The sequence below is a fragment of the Dermacentor andersoni genome, chromosome 1 (genome assembly GCF_023375885.2).
Source record: "Dermacentor andersoni chromosome 1, qqDerAnde1_hic_scaffold, whole genome shotgun sequence".
Classification (NCBI taxonomy): Eukaryota; Metazoa; Arthropoda; class Arachnida; order Ixodida; family Ixodidae; genus Dermacentor; species Dermacentor andersoni.
The window spans coordinates 102071621-102087200 of NC_092814.1; the positions used below are offsets into that span (position 1 = coordinate 102071621).

A 15580-nucleotide genomic window follows, 5' to 3' on the forward strand; every position below is an offset into this window, starting at 1 on the left:
TTCCATCTGAACACTCTGTGCCATATAGTAATGCCACCGCGAAATCGACGTGTGGCACGTGTCTGACTACATTGTTACGTGAAATACAGGCAGAAAGTTATCTAAAGGTACACTTAGAATGCCACTGCAAGCGGGATCAAAACTGCGATCGACAGAGGTCGGAAATCACTTCGTCTTCCTCCTCTTCACCAGAGTCCCGCTAATGCTCTATTTATCTGCGGCGGTCACGTATCCTTGTATCCCGACAAAATTGTCCAAATATACATGACACGGGTTCGATTCTGCGTAACACAAGCGGAATTTTAAATGATCTTCTTTTATCATTGAAGAGGCGGCACATACACAGTGGCACATACCCAGTGACCCAAATTGGCGTCAAAGAGGTTCATTGAAGAGCGCGAGTTTTCTACGTGAGACTGAAAGAATCGCATGCTAAAATCACTCTTAATATTTATTATGCTCGCATAACTTTTTTCTGTAATACTTAGATATTTGATCATTCCTATCTGTAATGGTAGGCACTTCGAATCCCCTTTACAAGATACTTATCTAATTTCTCCTTACTTTCCCCCAAAAAAGATTGATAACGGTTCTTTCACCGCCCGATTCATGGCCGATCCCCAAGATTTGGGTTGCGCCATTTCGCTAGGGAACAAGAACAGGAACATACCCGGTGTCACCTTCCTAGTGACCAAAGTTGGCATCACAGAGGTCCATTGGACAGCGGCACATAGCCAGTGGAATACATCCAGTGACCGAAGTTGGTGGGAAACAGGTTCCTCGAAGAGGGGCATACACCAAGCGGCACATACCCAGTCACCCAAGATGGCGTGAAAGTTTATGTGAAACGGATGAAGAGGAAAGTGGGCAAAGTTTCCCAACAATGCTAATAGCATTAAAAGCTACGCTTATGATTTAATTACTGCGTGACAAAGAATTCTGGATTGTTGTTCATGATAAACGACTGCGTACATATAGTAATTTGAAAAACGAAAACAAAAAGGAAACGAAATGAAATTATAGTGGCTCTACATATATGACCTGTTTTTACGACCGGGGAAGATGGTGAAGAATAAACACAGCGAAAAAAGGAAGGCGTGGAGTTTCAACCGCAAATTAGCCAATTCATTTACGCAGGGAAGAAAGGCATAAAGAGACAGAAATATATTAAGGAGAAACTAGAATATAAATGGTTATGGATGCGTATAAAGTTAAAGACAACTATTTATAAGTTCGGATATAAACACTTGAACATAGATTCTATTGAATGAAAAACATCGTCAACTCATGCGACGTACGCTGAACCTGACACCTGGGGGTCCTGTCGCTCTTTTATTCCCGTTAGCAGAAAACCTAAGAAGGCGTAATATTTGCGGTTATTCTTGCCAATCAGCAGGGTGTGGTCGATGCTTTTCGGAGTTTTCAGTAGCTGGTAGCTTGTTAGCCGGCATTATTTTATTCGCTTTACTTAGTGCGTAATAAGCAACGATAAAATATAACGTCGCTCCAAACTCCCTTACACGGGGCAGTAAGGCTATTCGCCTTCGTGGAAGTCGGTAAATTTCGGAAACGATGGCTACCTTGTTACGCTAGCCATTAAAAAGTTGCATGGCTTAGCAGTTGCGAAAGTGCTCCTTATGAACGACCTAGACTTTACAGCATTTCTCTTTATCATTTATCTTGCTCGACCCCGTTTTAATTCTGCTTCGGTTATTTTGTATAATGGGCCCTTGTTGGCAGAGTACTGCACCGTGAGTCTAAAATTTTATATTTAATAAGTATTGTTTGGGGGATGTAGCTATTCTGCAGTTATTTGGTTCCACCACTGGTTTTGTAGTATAGGTACAAAGCCAATCTCGTCGTGATTCTTTCTGCAGCAGTCATAAAATAAGCCTTGAAACTCCGGTAACTCCTTTATCTCTTAGCCTAATTACTGTGAACCCAGGAATACAGACTTACTGCACAGACTCTAGGACACGTTCGGAGAATTTCACTAGAGCTTGGCAAGAAGACTCAGGAACTCCGGAAAAACACTTACAGGACTTCAGTGCCAAAAGAAGAACTCCTGTAAACTCGTGTAAAATGCTAAGGGTTTCTCTATCAATTTGAATGATCACGAAGCTTGCATGGAGCGTCCTCCAAGCTTTCGTGACACCGTACATTTCCAAGCCGGTCATGCTAGACATATGCCCTGTTAACAGATTCGGCGAAGTGACCTTACGCGGCCACGAATGGCATATGCATAACTTGTACCCGTTGCCGTTACATATAGACGTGCCTTGCCTCGTGCCAGTCAAGTCCTGCTGTATCGTCGTTGTACCCTACCGAAGAACAGCTCACCAACGTATCTGGCTCCTACACGCACCATTTGATGACCGGAGATCATCCTGCATCGTCACAAGCGAACGGAGACCGGCCACGACCGAATGCAGCGCCACCACAGCCATATAAAAAGGATGGCCTGGCATCACCTACCTGGGGTTTGCGGCCACGAAGGGCGTATACATAACTTGTACCCGTTGCCATTATAGGTAGGCTCTTTTTGTTCAATGAATATTTTTCAACCTTGTGGCCGCCAGTCCCCAACTATTGGGGTTTCACCTTTGCTCAGATGGGTATTGACGTGTTCACGTACCGAGCACGCATTGGCTCTGGAATACACCAGTGGAATACGGGCCAGTGGAATCCACCACTGCTCCCGTAATGACCGTTTCAGTGCAGAAGCTGGCTTTCTACGCGAACTCTGCCGTAGACCTCCCTCGCTTTTGTTGTTTGTGTGCCTTGCGATGCTCTTGCTTTGCGCGGGCGACGTAGAAGCAAATCCCGGCCCTAAGCTCGATAACATACTGACACTGATAAAAGAGTTTCAAGCTGACACCACAACGTCTTTAACAGAAATCAATCTGCAAATCAACGACATCAATGTCCGCGTGTCCTCTATTGAACAAAGTTTCAACAGTATATTGAGACTCAAGAACTGCTTTGACGCCGTAACCGAAAATGTACAGGAATGTAAGGTGAAGATCCGTAAAGCAAACAATAAATAGATGTGGTGGAAGACATGAATAACCGCATGCGAAGAATTAATTTGATTATCAAAGGCCTTTCTGAAGCTGAGAACGAGGAATGCGCGGAATCTGAGAGCATTGTTAAAGAATCTTTAGATATTCATCTTGGTATTCAGGCTGGCGACAAAGAAAGAGCCCAACCACTTAGGCCAACGCCGTGCTAATAACCATCGACCGGTTATTGTTAAATTTCTTAACTTCAACTACAAATAAGAAGTTCTGAGCAACGCATCCAAATTAAAATACTTCGAATCCCCCAAAGTCTGGATGCACGCGGATTTCTCTCCTAAAGTGCTAGATGAAAGGAAAAGGCTGTGCGATTTCGCTAAGGAGCACCACAGGGTAAATGAGCAGTTTAAGGTGCGGTGCAACGAAGTGCACATGAAGAGCAGCATTTATCGCTATAATTCGGCCTCAGATCGTGTCATTCGTATTTATGCCCGACCAGAGGGGACCATGAAATGACATCATGAAAAAATTAGGTGCCACATATACAGAGATGTGGTGATTGACTATATTGATTTATTATATGGTGATTACTATATCGATTGAATAAAGACAGACAGTCGTGACTCCGTGATTTTACACCATCTTCTATTTTATTTCCACAAGTCCTCTCCTATAGGCGGGCTTGGAGAGTAACCGACGCTTCATATGCACGTCAATGACACTGTCGTTACTGATGTGCCGGGGCAGGCATTGCACAGTTTCCTGCACATCGATGGGGACAATAATGACCTGCCCCTTAATAGCGAACCGTCCATTGCCGCGCGTCAAACGGTGTGAGGCTCGGAAAGTGATGAGGAACTGTATACATACCCATGTATTGTTGCAAAACGCGGCACGATACCTTTTCCTAACAGATCCCGGCACGTAGAGCAGACACGCACCTAATCGCACTCCGAGGGCACACACTACTTCACCGTAGCCATGGCGATCGTGCGTTCATCAACGTCGCCCAGTACAGTAATGGTTGTGAGGTCAGTCGAAAACCACAAGCGGTCGCACACAACAGAGGCCACAAAAAATTGGTTCCACACGAACTCCCTGTGAAACCTGGCCGTTGCTCCGGTGAGACGTTCCAAGTTTGCGGGATCGGTGCCGCATGAATGGTGCGAGCGTAGACATGGCCGACGCGAGTTAAAGTGTAGTATCTGTTCTTATCAGCTTAATATCTGATACGGGTTGTATTTGGACCCAATATATTAAACTTATTTTTGCAATTTGGCTGAGTGCTAGAAACCTGGTTCACCTCCGCCACGGGTCGACCAGGTATCACACTATCTTCGGGATCGGCCCATGGTTTTTGGTCTACGGACATCGATCCGCTGGGAACTAGCCATATGCAGCTTCGTTCTAAAAGGAGGAAAGGAACCCGCCACACCTGCTCCGATTTTCATGCTCTTGGCGAACTTCCGCAATATATTTCATAAACTTGACGTTTTAAAAACAATCATGCACACGTGTTCGACCGATATCCGAATCGGAAAAGGAACCTGGCTTTCCGACGACATCGCCAATAGTGAGCTGATGTTCTCACCGACTTTTGTAGTTTTCCGTCGAGATAGGATCGGGACAAGATGAGGAAGGTTGATCATAGCAGTAAAACAACAGTTTCAGCCGTCGCTTTCAGCTAATGAATCACCTCTCAAATTAAACTGGATATCTATTCATTTTTGCCGCGCCCATTGCGTCATTGGTGCCTGTCACGGGCCGCCAGATAAATGATTTGAATTCGTTGATCTTTTCAATTATGCTACTGACCAAATCATGTACAACTTTGTTCGATGACTTTTTTAATTATATGCGGTGATCTTAACTATTCAGACATAGATTGGAGCACATGATCAATGAACACCCAGAGCGATCGCACGGAGCATCTATTGTTTTCTTCAGTGCCTTCACTGTCATCAACTCACAGAGATAGTGCACGAACCCACTCGCGGTAATCCCACGATAGACCTGATTAACAATCTAGACCTGGCACATACACAAATCCTGGAAGAAATAAGTGATCACAGGGCTGTGCACTGTTCTTTCACTCTACCACGCACTGACAAAAGAAAAATAACAAAACAAATACTTATCTATGTGTAGGTAGATACGGGAAAAATCAATTGCATGTTAACGCTTTTTAGTTGAGTTTTAGTCAGGCTTTGCAGGCGGTACAACTAATGACAACTGGTCTTTATTTCGCGATCACTTGAAACATATAGTTTCATGTGGGCCTAAATTTATATAACACCACGTGTAAGTGATCCATGGTTTACCTTCGGTGTGAAGAGGTTCATAAACAGGAAGAAGAAGGCGCAACGGGAACGCATGTGCCTAATACTGACAAAAATGCAATGAAATCTCGAAACAACAGATAAAACGGTTATTGAAGCAAAAAACAAATAATTCAATTGCACTCTACCCAACCTCTTGAAAGCAGATCCTAAAAAGTTTTGGAATGTAGTAAATCCTAAACAAAATCAGTGGGCATGATCTATATTACGTGCAGATGGCAACGCGCTAACACTGGATCAGTCTGCCGAAAACTTTAAAGGTACTTCGACGGCGCATACACAGATGAAGATCTCATTAATAATTCCGTAATGGTCCCGCAGCTAACCGTGCCGTTTCGCTTTCTAGCTATTATCATCACCGCTCACAGCCTAAAAGGCGCTATTGACCGTTTGCTGTTCAAGACCAGCCCATGGCCTGATGGCATCAGTGCTAAACTTTTAAAACTAAGCAGCCATTTCGCAGCAGATGTACTTTCCTGAATAGTCCACCAATCACTCGATCCTCCATGGATGTGTACCGAAAGACCAGAAGATAGCTAATGTTCTGTCAATACCTAAAATTGGTGATAACACGGCGTTCAGTAACTGCCAGCCTATTTCGCTAACCTCAATTAGTTGCAAATTGCTTGAGCATATTCTCTACTCGCACACTACGGCGCATATCAATCAAAATAATTTGCTTGAAAACAACCAGCATGGCTTTCGCCCGGAGCTTTCATGCCAAGAGCAGCTTTACGAGTTGGTAACAGACCTTCATACCTAGCCGCACATGTCCCATTCTGTCGATGGTATCCTTGTTGATTTTTCGAAAGCCTTTGATTGTGTACCTCACAAATGACCAACACTGAAAATACGTAATATTGAACTTGATAGCAAAACAACACGATGGCTTGAAGAATTTATAAACAATCGTTTTCAGGTGGTTAAACTGAAGGATACTATCTCCAGTCCAACCCTTGTCGAGTCGGGTGTCCTTCAAGGTTCGGTAGTAGGGGCGCGTTTATTTTTAATCTATAGTAACGACAGAGCTAGCATTAAAAATTAATTCAACAGTTGGCCTTCTTGCAATTGATTGTGTACTTTCTAGAGAGATAGCTAGGCCTAACGACCTAATAACTATGCAATCTGACCTTAATCAACTAATAGAATGGTGCTGCAAATGGCAGATGCAAATTAATAAAGACCAAACACTTGAAGTTCACTTCTGTCTCAAACTCTCAACTAAATACTTAACATACTAAATGATTGCATAGTAGACTTGGTAACATCAGTTAAATGCCTCGGCCTCTGCATAAATACTAATTTAACATGGACTGACTATATAGAATATATTACATCTAAAGCGCAAAAGAAACTTGGCTTTCTGAGGCGACGCCTATATCTCGCGACAGGGACACCACGCTTGAAGCCTACAATTCCCTCGTGCGTCCTTCCCTAGAATAAGCATCAATTATTTGGCATCCCTGCCCTGTCACTCTTACAATCTACTCTAAGCCTTCCAGAATAAAGCAGCGCGATTCATCTTGTCATTCTACTCGCGATTCCAAAGCGTTTAATCTCCGAGGGAGACGCTCAACATGTCGCCGCTCGCAATGCGGAGAAAATTCGCTACATTATCTTTTTTTTTTCACACAGCGTATCACAGTAACACATCATTTGCCCGGTCGCATATTTTACCGCAATCTCATATTTACTACCATCGCGTCATCATGCCTACAAAGTTTACCCTATCTTCGCCCGGACGGAAAAGTACAAGAATTCGCCTTTAACGTTATCACGAACGGTAAAATACTATAATGTAGCACATACTGAGCAACAAAAAACTGTATTAGAAGTGTTTGATGTTGCTCTACAATATTCTCATTGACAATTTTAATCTAATTATTATATTTGAGAAGTTGATTAATTAATTAGGACTAATTATTTAATTAGTCGGAATGAAAAAATTTATGTATCTCCACGCGACGGCAAACAACATTACCTTAGTTCTGTCCAGCTACGTGGCATTTGCGTATCTTTAAACTCTGGCTCAATTCAGCTGGGATACCTTGTATATGAACAAAAAGAAAGGGGAGGTGCTTAACCGAGGGGCCAAATTTTTATTCATCCTATCATGAGAAGCCAACAAACAAAGACGCCAAGGACAACATAGGGGAAATTACTTGTACTTATTAATCGAATTATAAAAATAATAAATTAGTGGCAATGAAAGTGGATGAAGAAACAACTTGCAGCAGGTGGGGAACAATCCCACGTCTTCGCATTATGCGTGCGATGCTTTAACCAATTGAGCTACCACGGTGCCGTTTTGGGCATTTATGTGTTGCTACTAAAAATAGCCTTGGGAGTGCTAGCCAGCGCCGCCACTCACAAATCTTGGCGGCGGATGGGGAACATCCTTTCTGCCGCAGGCGTCACGAGTACGTGATCTTTTGGGTGAAGGCAACTGGTCATCAGTCAAGGCAATAGGGCCCCTCGGTTAACCACCTTTCTTCTCGTTCTTACATAACGAGAACACACACACACGCACGCGCGCACACACACACACACACACACACACACACACACACACACACACACACACACACACACACACACACACACACACACACACACACACACACGCGCGCACACACACACACACACACACACACACACACACACACACACACACACACACACACACACACACACACACACACGCACAAAATGTGCTTGAAGTAATAAATTAAGACGCCGTTTACCTGCGCAACGTTGACGGTAACATTATCGCTTCGTGACAGCAGTTCACGCCCATTAAGACATTCTAACTCTTAAAATGTCTGATCTTTGTGATGGCAACGCCATGTCGGTAGCTGTGCAGTCATTCGTTATAATATTACTCCTAGCTGTATTCCGAATGCGTACTGTAAGAGATGGCTAAATATTTAGTTATCTTAAAGAAATGTCCTAATTTTTGCATAGTTTCTCTAAATGTGTATAATAAATATATGATACAGCCCAGGTATGGAACCATGCACAGAGAAGCCGGAGTTCACCGACATAGCCAAAATTTGTTTCACGGTGCAGCGATCACAGCCTAGCCTCGGTTTATTTTGAAGTTTCTGTGTTAACTTATATTCTGAATCTACGCGCACCTGCCTGCTGCTTTGTATTTTTCTCGGCGTCGGTGCGCCTGGAGAAAACGAGCTCGAAAAAGCGGCAAGCGTCTATCCGCTGCTGGGCCGTCGTATATCGGCGTCTATGGCTCGAATCGCAACTTTGAAACAACAAAGAATTGATTCCACTTGTGTTCCGTGATTGATGCGCACCACTAGAATTGAAAGAAACGTGGAAACTTCAAGTCTGGAGAAATGAAAGCAATAATAAATAGAATAGAGGATCTACTGCGGATCGATGGGCACGCCTCCCTGAATTTCCCCCTCCAGCCCAGGCCCTGATTTCAGGAATATCCTTTTCTCTTTGCGTTTTTCTTTGCTAATCTTGTTTCCGCCAAAAAGGGTAGAATAGCATAAAGATTTCATGCCCTTTCGTGGAAAGGAAACATGCTGCGCGTTCGTAAGTCGGGATGCACCTCTGGTCGGACACGGTGTGTGCGTCTGTGCGTGCGGGCTTATGTGTGTTTTTATGTTTGTATGTGCGGCGGCAGGAAAAATGTTCGTGTTTTTCTTGCAAAGATTGGGGTCGGATTTTGATGTTTTTTTGTTTCCCTTATTTCATTTTCTCACTCAAACTGACTGACTCTTTTAGCTTCCTCGCTTAGTGAGCCGTCAAGTATAAAGACAAACAGAAAAAAAAGAACTTAGCTTGGGATAGCAAACCAGAAGATAAACGTCTTTGCCCTTCGCCCATGTTCTTTAGTGCATCAATTTTGTAGCTGGAGATCACTGAATGGTTCAGAACAGATGCGCTTGTTCAGTACAGCGTCGCCTATAGATGCCTGCAGCATTATACGAACGCATATCACGGAACGGTCATGCCTGTTTATGCGAGTGCAAATGTTTGGTACAGTGTTAGGCGGACATTACTAAGTACTCGCCGCTGATTCCCTTCCATCTAAACGATTGCAGAAAGCTAGGTACGTGAATAATATATAACAACCATCGTCAGGTTGGTCAACGCGATGTTATCGAACCCTCCAGGATTAATAAACGGCGTAAAACAGATGTAGCACCGAAAAACACATACGACAGGATGGGCGCCAATGTGCATCTCAGTACGCGTCTGTTTTTCGCCATTTTCTTATTCTTAAGGTATGACACAAGTTGGAAACAGCTAGCGCAAGGCAGCGATAATTGGAGATTGCTGGGAGAGGCCTTCGTCCTGCCAGTGGACGTAAAAATAGGCTGCTGCTGATGATGCTGCTGCTGATGATGATAATGATGTTAATGACAACTAGCTTATGCACCAACCAAACGTCTGCTTATAGGACACTTTTTTTTGTACCAATGTCAGCGCAATTTTCTGCGTCTACGGCTGCAGCGATAAAAATTTCCCGCTTTATAATTTATTTAGATGATATTGAAATTGTCGGCGGCTATTTTGTTGCTGACTTCTTCCTAAGGAATAAGTTGTTAAATGTTTAAAGAATAACGTCAGTCCGCATGATAGCAATCCGGGCGTAAAGCAGTTTTCGCAAACATGCATGTGCAGTCAACCGAATATTGAGAAAAAAAACCAAGAAAGAACAACTTTTACTGCTTCAAAGGAAATCTACTGCGTTAAAAATTGCTTATGTTAAACAAAATTGATTACATAAAAGGCAACATAGAGCAAAAGTCAACACATTCAGCACAGGCCATCAAAATCATCGCCAGACGACGTTAATCTGGTTACAATAAAGCCATATAAACATTGAAACCACAAAAACAACTAACCAGAGAATATAACAACTAGAGAATATAATTTCAAAAGCCTTCTGAAAACTTTTCAACGTTAATAAAATATGCTTAGAGCCTTATGAAGGCAGTGCAGACACCGCATGATCGTCGCCACATTGGCAGGTCCATTCGTCATTGGAATTTCAGCTGCTTATTACGCTTTATTAGGGCGCACTTTATTTCACAAATACTATACAGGGACATAGGTACTGTATTTGACATCAGTTAGGTTTGGGAGCTAGATAATTGAAGTTGGGCACATTGATTAATAAGTTGCTAGTTGCAACGTCCAATAGCAATGTTTGGAGTGGGAGAGATGTCACAGTAAGGGGCTCTGCATACATTTTGACCACGTGAAGGCCTTTAACACGCCCAAGAAGTTAAGTCCATGCCAGTTAATAAATTCTACCACCATCGTAATGTGACCGCCACAGCAGGGACTGAAACCAACGTCTTTGTGCACAAGTGCAGAACCATAGTAGTGAGCTGTCATGGAGGCGAGGTAAGCTTTTTCCCGTGTTCCAGTGTTATCTGCACACACACGTATACTTGAAACATGCATATTGTTCCCTGAGAAAAAATGTTTCCTCACAAAGATGTTGTAGCAAGCATGTGACGCCCCCTCGGGCATAATCTTCGTTGGCCCGGAAGGCTCGGTGACCTGCCAGGCTGGGTAGGCAACATTGGTCACCGCACCCAATAAACACCGACGAGCACAGCTGCTCAGCGGTCAGTCATCGTTCGTCACCACCACACTGCGGAGCGTCTGTCTAACGGAGGGTGCCTCGAGCCCTTCCTCGTTCACGAACCCGGACGGATCGTGACACTGGCGACGAGTACCCACGGATCGTCCCACGCCGCCGCGAGCGGCGAAACACCGCCCCCCGTTGCTGCCGCCATGCTGCTGTACGGAAGGCTCGAGCCGTTCGAGGGAGATGGGTCCGCCTGGCCAATTTACGAGGAACAAGTCCACGTGTTCTTTCGGGCAAACGACACACCCGAGGCCAAACAGCGGGACATTTTCCTGGCCATATGCGGGACCCCCCGCCTTCAGTCTCCTGCTCGACCTTCTCAAGCCTGAGAGGCCGCATGTTAAGACGTTGGGTGAGCTGCTCGACATTCTGTGCTCGCATTTCAACGCAGCACCGTCCACACTAATGGAGCGTTTCCGCTTCAACAACCGGAACGCAGGGAAGCAAAGACCCTCGGGCAGTTCGTTGCTGCGCTACGAGGGTTAGCGAGTGCCTTCGTTTTCGGGGACCAGCTGGACTCGCTGCTCAGGGACTGTTTCGTCTGCGGCATCAACAACCCCGCCATGCAGACGCGACTCTTGGAGCTTCCCGAACCCTCGCTGGACGACGCCGTGAAAGCAGCGCTGGCAATGGAAGCTGCTGCCAAGGATGCCGGCGAGATTGCCCGTGCGACTGGCTCACCGTCGGCGGAAGCGGCTGAAAACAAGTTGACGACAAAGGACAATACCTGCGGTCGCAGTGGGGATGCTCCTTCCCCCTTCACAGTGCCAGTTCTCTCAAGCACAATGCTTCACGTGCGCGGAAAACGGGGCACCTAGCACGGGTATGCCGAAGGGGGAGGACGAACAACGGACAGCAGCAGCAGGCTGGTTCAAGCCCAGGTATTACACAAGCCCACGGCCAGGGTAGCCGTCGCAAGGGTACGCGGTGGGGGCGTGCGGCAGCAGGCTCAAGTTCTTCCGCGACCAGGCTCCACGTTGTGGCCGAGGACCCGCCGATTTTCGACATGTGGCGCACAGGCTTTGTTCCGTCGTCTGTGCCGCCGTACATGTTCACCGTCGAAATCTGCGGGCACCCTGTTTCCGTGGAGCTGTACCCAGGGGCCAGCGTGTCGGTCATGACCGGGAAACTGTTCAAGCGTACTTTCCCCGGCGTGTCCATCGAGGCTTCGGGCGTGATGCTGCGCAGCTACTCTGGGCAGCTCTCCCAGGTCCAGGGTCAGGCACAGGTCAGCGTTCGCTTTGGCGACAGGGAGGCAACCCTTCCCCTCTAATTAATCAAGGGGTCGTCCCCGACGCTGCTGGGCCGAAACTGGACTCATGCACTTGGCGTTCGTATGCCAGAGTACCAGGAAGCCAGCCTGCATGTGGTTAAAGAGGCCCCCCGTCTCCTGACCAACTTCAAGCCCCTGTTCCAGCCAGGGGTGGGCACATCCGCCGGCACAACGGCTGGCATCGGTGTACCTGAGGGAGCCCGGCCAAGTTTTTCAAGCCTCGCCCATTGCCGCTCGTCCTCAAGGACGGGGTCACGCAGGAGCTGCAACGGTTACAGCGAGAGGGCATCCTGGTGCCCGTCCAGACGTCTGAATAGGCCGCTCCCTTTGTACCAGTCCTCAAGCGAGACGGCAGTGTCAGGATCTGTGGGGATTTCAAGATTACCATCAACCCCGTCGCTACCGTCGTGAAGTACCCGCTGCCCCGGATAGATCTCTGGTCAGCGTTATCCGGTGGACAGAAGTTTACCAAGCTCGACCTCAGAGATGCTTACCAGCAGCAGGTGCTCCAGGATGCCTCCGGAAGTATGTCACAATATCGACAAGTTTGGGGTCCTTCCAGTACACGCGCTTACCGTTTCGCGTGGCCTCAGCTCCAGCCATTTTTCAGAGGGAGATGGACAACCTCTTCAGGGGCATGAGGCACGTGACGGTGTACTTGGATGACATCCTTGTTATTGGCAGCGATGACGGGGACCACCTGCACAACGTCCTAGCACGACTACCGGACGCCGGTCACAAGCTTAAGCTGGGCCCCCAGTGTTGAGTGCTTCGGACATGTAATTTCCCAGTCTGGCCTAGCCCCGGCGCCACGCAAAGTTGATGCTGTGCTCAAGGCGCCTAAGCCCCAGAACAAGGAGCTTCAGAGCTACCTCGGTCTCATCAACTTCTACCGGAGTTTCCTGCCGAACCTGTCGAAGCATCTACAGCCGCTCCATCTTCTCCTTCGAGATGGTCAGCAATGGGTCTGGAAGAAGGAGCAGGACCGGGCCTTCCAGCGCAGCAAAGAGCTAATCGCCAAGGCTCCAGTGCTGGTAGACTTCGATCCTGCCAAGCATGTCGTCCTGATCGTAGATGCGTCACCGTACGGCGTGGGAGCCGTCCTGGCACACCGGGACAACGATGGCCAGGAACGCCCTGTGCCGTTTGCTTCTCGTCGGCTTCAAGATACAGAGCAATGCTACAGCCAGCTGAACAAGGAAGGCCTGGCCCTTATGTTCGGTGTCGAACGCTTCCACCAGTATCTGTAGAGCCGGAAGTTCGAGGCGGTCACGGGCCACAAGCCGCTTATGGGGGCTGCTGGGGCCTGACAAGGCAGTTCCCGTGCAGGCATCTCCTCGAGTAGTATGCTGGGCCTTGAGGCTGGCAGCTTACAGTTACCAGCTGGTTTACCGTCTGGGAAAGGACCTGGGACTTGCTGATGGCCTGAGCCGCCTGCCCTTGCCAGAGGTGTCTGATGCTGTCCAGAACCTGCTGAAGTGTTCATGCTGGAGCACGCGTACCCGGAGGTGCTCTCCAGATCTGCGGTATCGCAAGCGACCAGCCGGGACCCAGTCCTGTCTCAGGTGGTCAAGGCGGTGTCCAGTGGGGGTGAATTGGTTTAGCAGGCCTATAGCCACAAGGCTGTCGAGCTGGGCTTGCAGAAGGGCTGCCTACTGTGGGGTTCCAGGGTGGTGATCCCATGAAGTCTCCGGTTCAGGGTCCTGCACTTGCTCCACGCGGGTCATCCTGGCGTGGAAAAGACCAAGATGGTGGCCCGGTCCAATCTTTGGTGGCCTGGCCTGGACCAGGACATCGCTCACATGGTGCAGAGCTACTAAATTTGACAGGAGCATCAGTGGGCCTCGCATCATGTGAAAATAACCCCCTGGCTGTTCCCACAGAGACCCTGGTCCCGCCTGCATGTGGATTTTGGAGGGCCCTTCAAGGGCCATTCCTTCCTGGTAGTGGTGGACGCCTTGTTGAAGTGGGTGGAGGTTCTACCTGTCACCACTCCATCAGCAGGCGCGACCATTGCAGCGCTACGACAGGTCTTCGCCACCCAGGGGTTGCCGGACGTCATCGTGTCCGACAATGGTCCTGCTTTCGCCAGCACAGAGTACCTGGCCTGGCTGACGAAGAACGGAATCCGCCGGGTGATGGTTCCGCCGTACCACCCTGCTTCAAGCGGTGCAACCCAGCGGGTGGTGCAAACCATCAAGGACAAGCTCAAGAAGAGCCAGACTGGGGATTTCCGGACACAGATTGCTCGGATATTGTTGCAGTACCGGACCACGCCCCACGATGTCACTGGCCGTGCCCCCTGCGAGCTCCTGCTGGGTTGGATGGTCAAGACACCCTTGGACGTCTTGCATCCGGACCTCCGATCCACAGTGCTCCTGAAGCAGCTGAAACAGAAGCTGGCTGCTGACAGAGGATGCCGTCCCGGGCCTTTGCCGGAGTTGGGAGCTCCAAATTTCGCCAGGAACATCCGTCCTAGCTCACCCTGGTCCGCCGGACAGGCGGTGTCTCCTCCCAGCGCCTCATCATTGCTCGTCCGCATGCCAGATGGGGCCACATGGCACAGGCACGCCGACCATGTTAGGCCTCACCTCGATATCTAGCCAGCACCCTCGACTGCCACTTCAGAGTTCCAGCCCGCAGGAGTACTAGCGGCAACACCAGTCGCTTCCAGCGGAGCACCGCCTACCTCGGAGGCGGAAATCGTTGCCAGTGGTGCGGCGCCCGTTGGGCCGGTGGCAAGTCCGACACCACTCACAAGGCCGACCACTGCGGACCCTCCGAACGGAGCGAGGCTGGCTCAGACAGCACACGGCGTTGCCACGCTCAGCCCGTCAACGCCGGTGCTCAGGCGGAGTACTCGACGGCGGAGGCTACTGGACCATTACTCGCCTGGGTAGCAGGCACTGTCGACCCACCTAGAATGGAGGCAGAGCCTCGTACATTGAACGTGGACGTTTGTTGTCGACAAACAAACTGGGGGTAAGGGGGTGTAACAAGCATGTGACGCCCCCTCGGGCATAATCTTCGCTGGCCCGCCAGGCTCGGTGGCCTGCCAGGTTGGGCAGCCAACATTGGTCACCGCACCCAATAAACACCGACGAGCACAGATGCTCGGTGGTCAGTCATCGGTCATCACCACCATGCTGCGGAGCGTCTGTCTAACGGTGGGTGCCTCGAGCCCTCGCTCGTTCACGAACCCGGACGAATGGTGACAGATGCATAACTTAAGGAAGCGAATTACGACGCGAGCCTTTGGAGAACTTTAGTATGTGTATTTTGTTACTTTAGTATTTAGGCATTTTAGCAGCCCCGTTAA

At 48.3% G+C, this 15580-nt stretch overlaps 1 pseudogene; it reads left to right on the forward strand.

The window, feature by feature from the left end:
• The first annotated feature begins 4194 nt into the window (after positions 1–4194).
• On the forward strand, positions 4195–4374 carry LOC126546462 (U2 spliceosomal RNA; annotated as a pseudogene).
• Positions 4375–15580: the final 11206 nt, after the last annotated feature.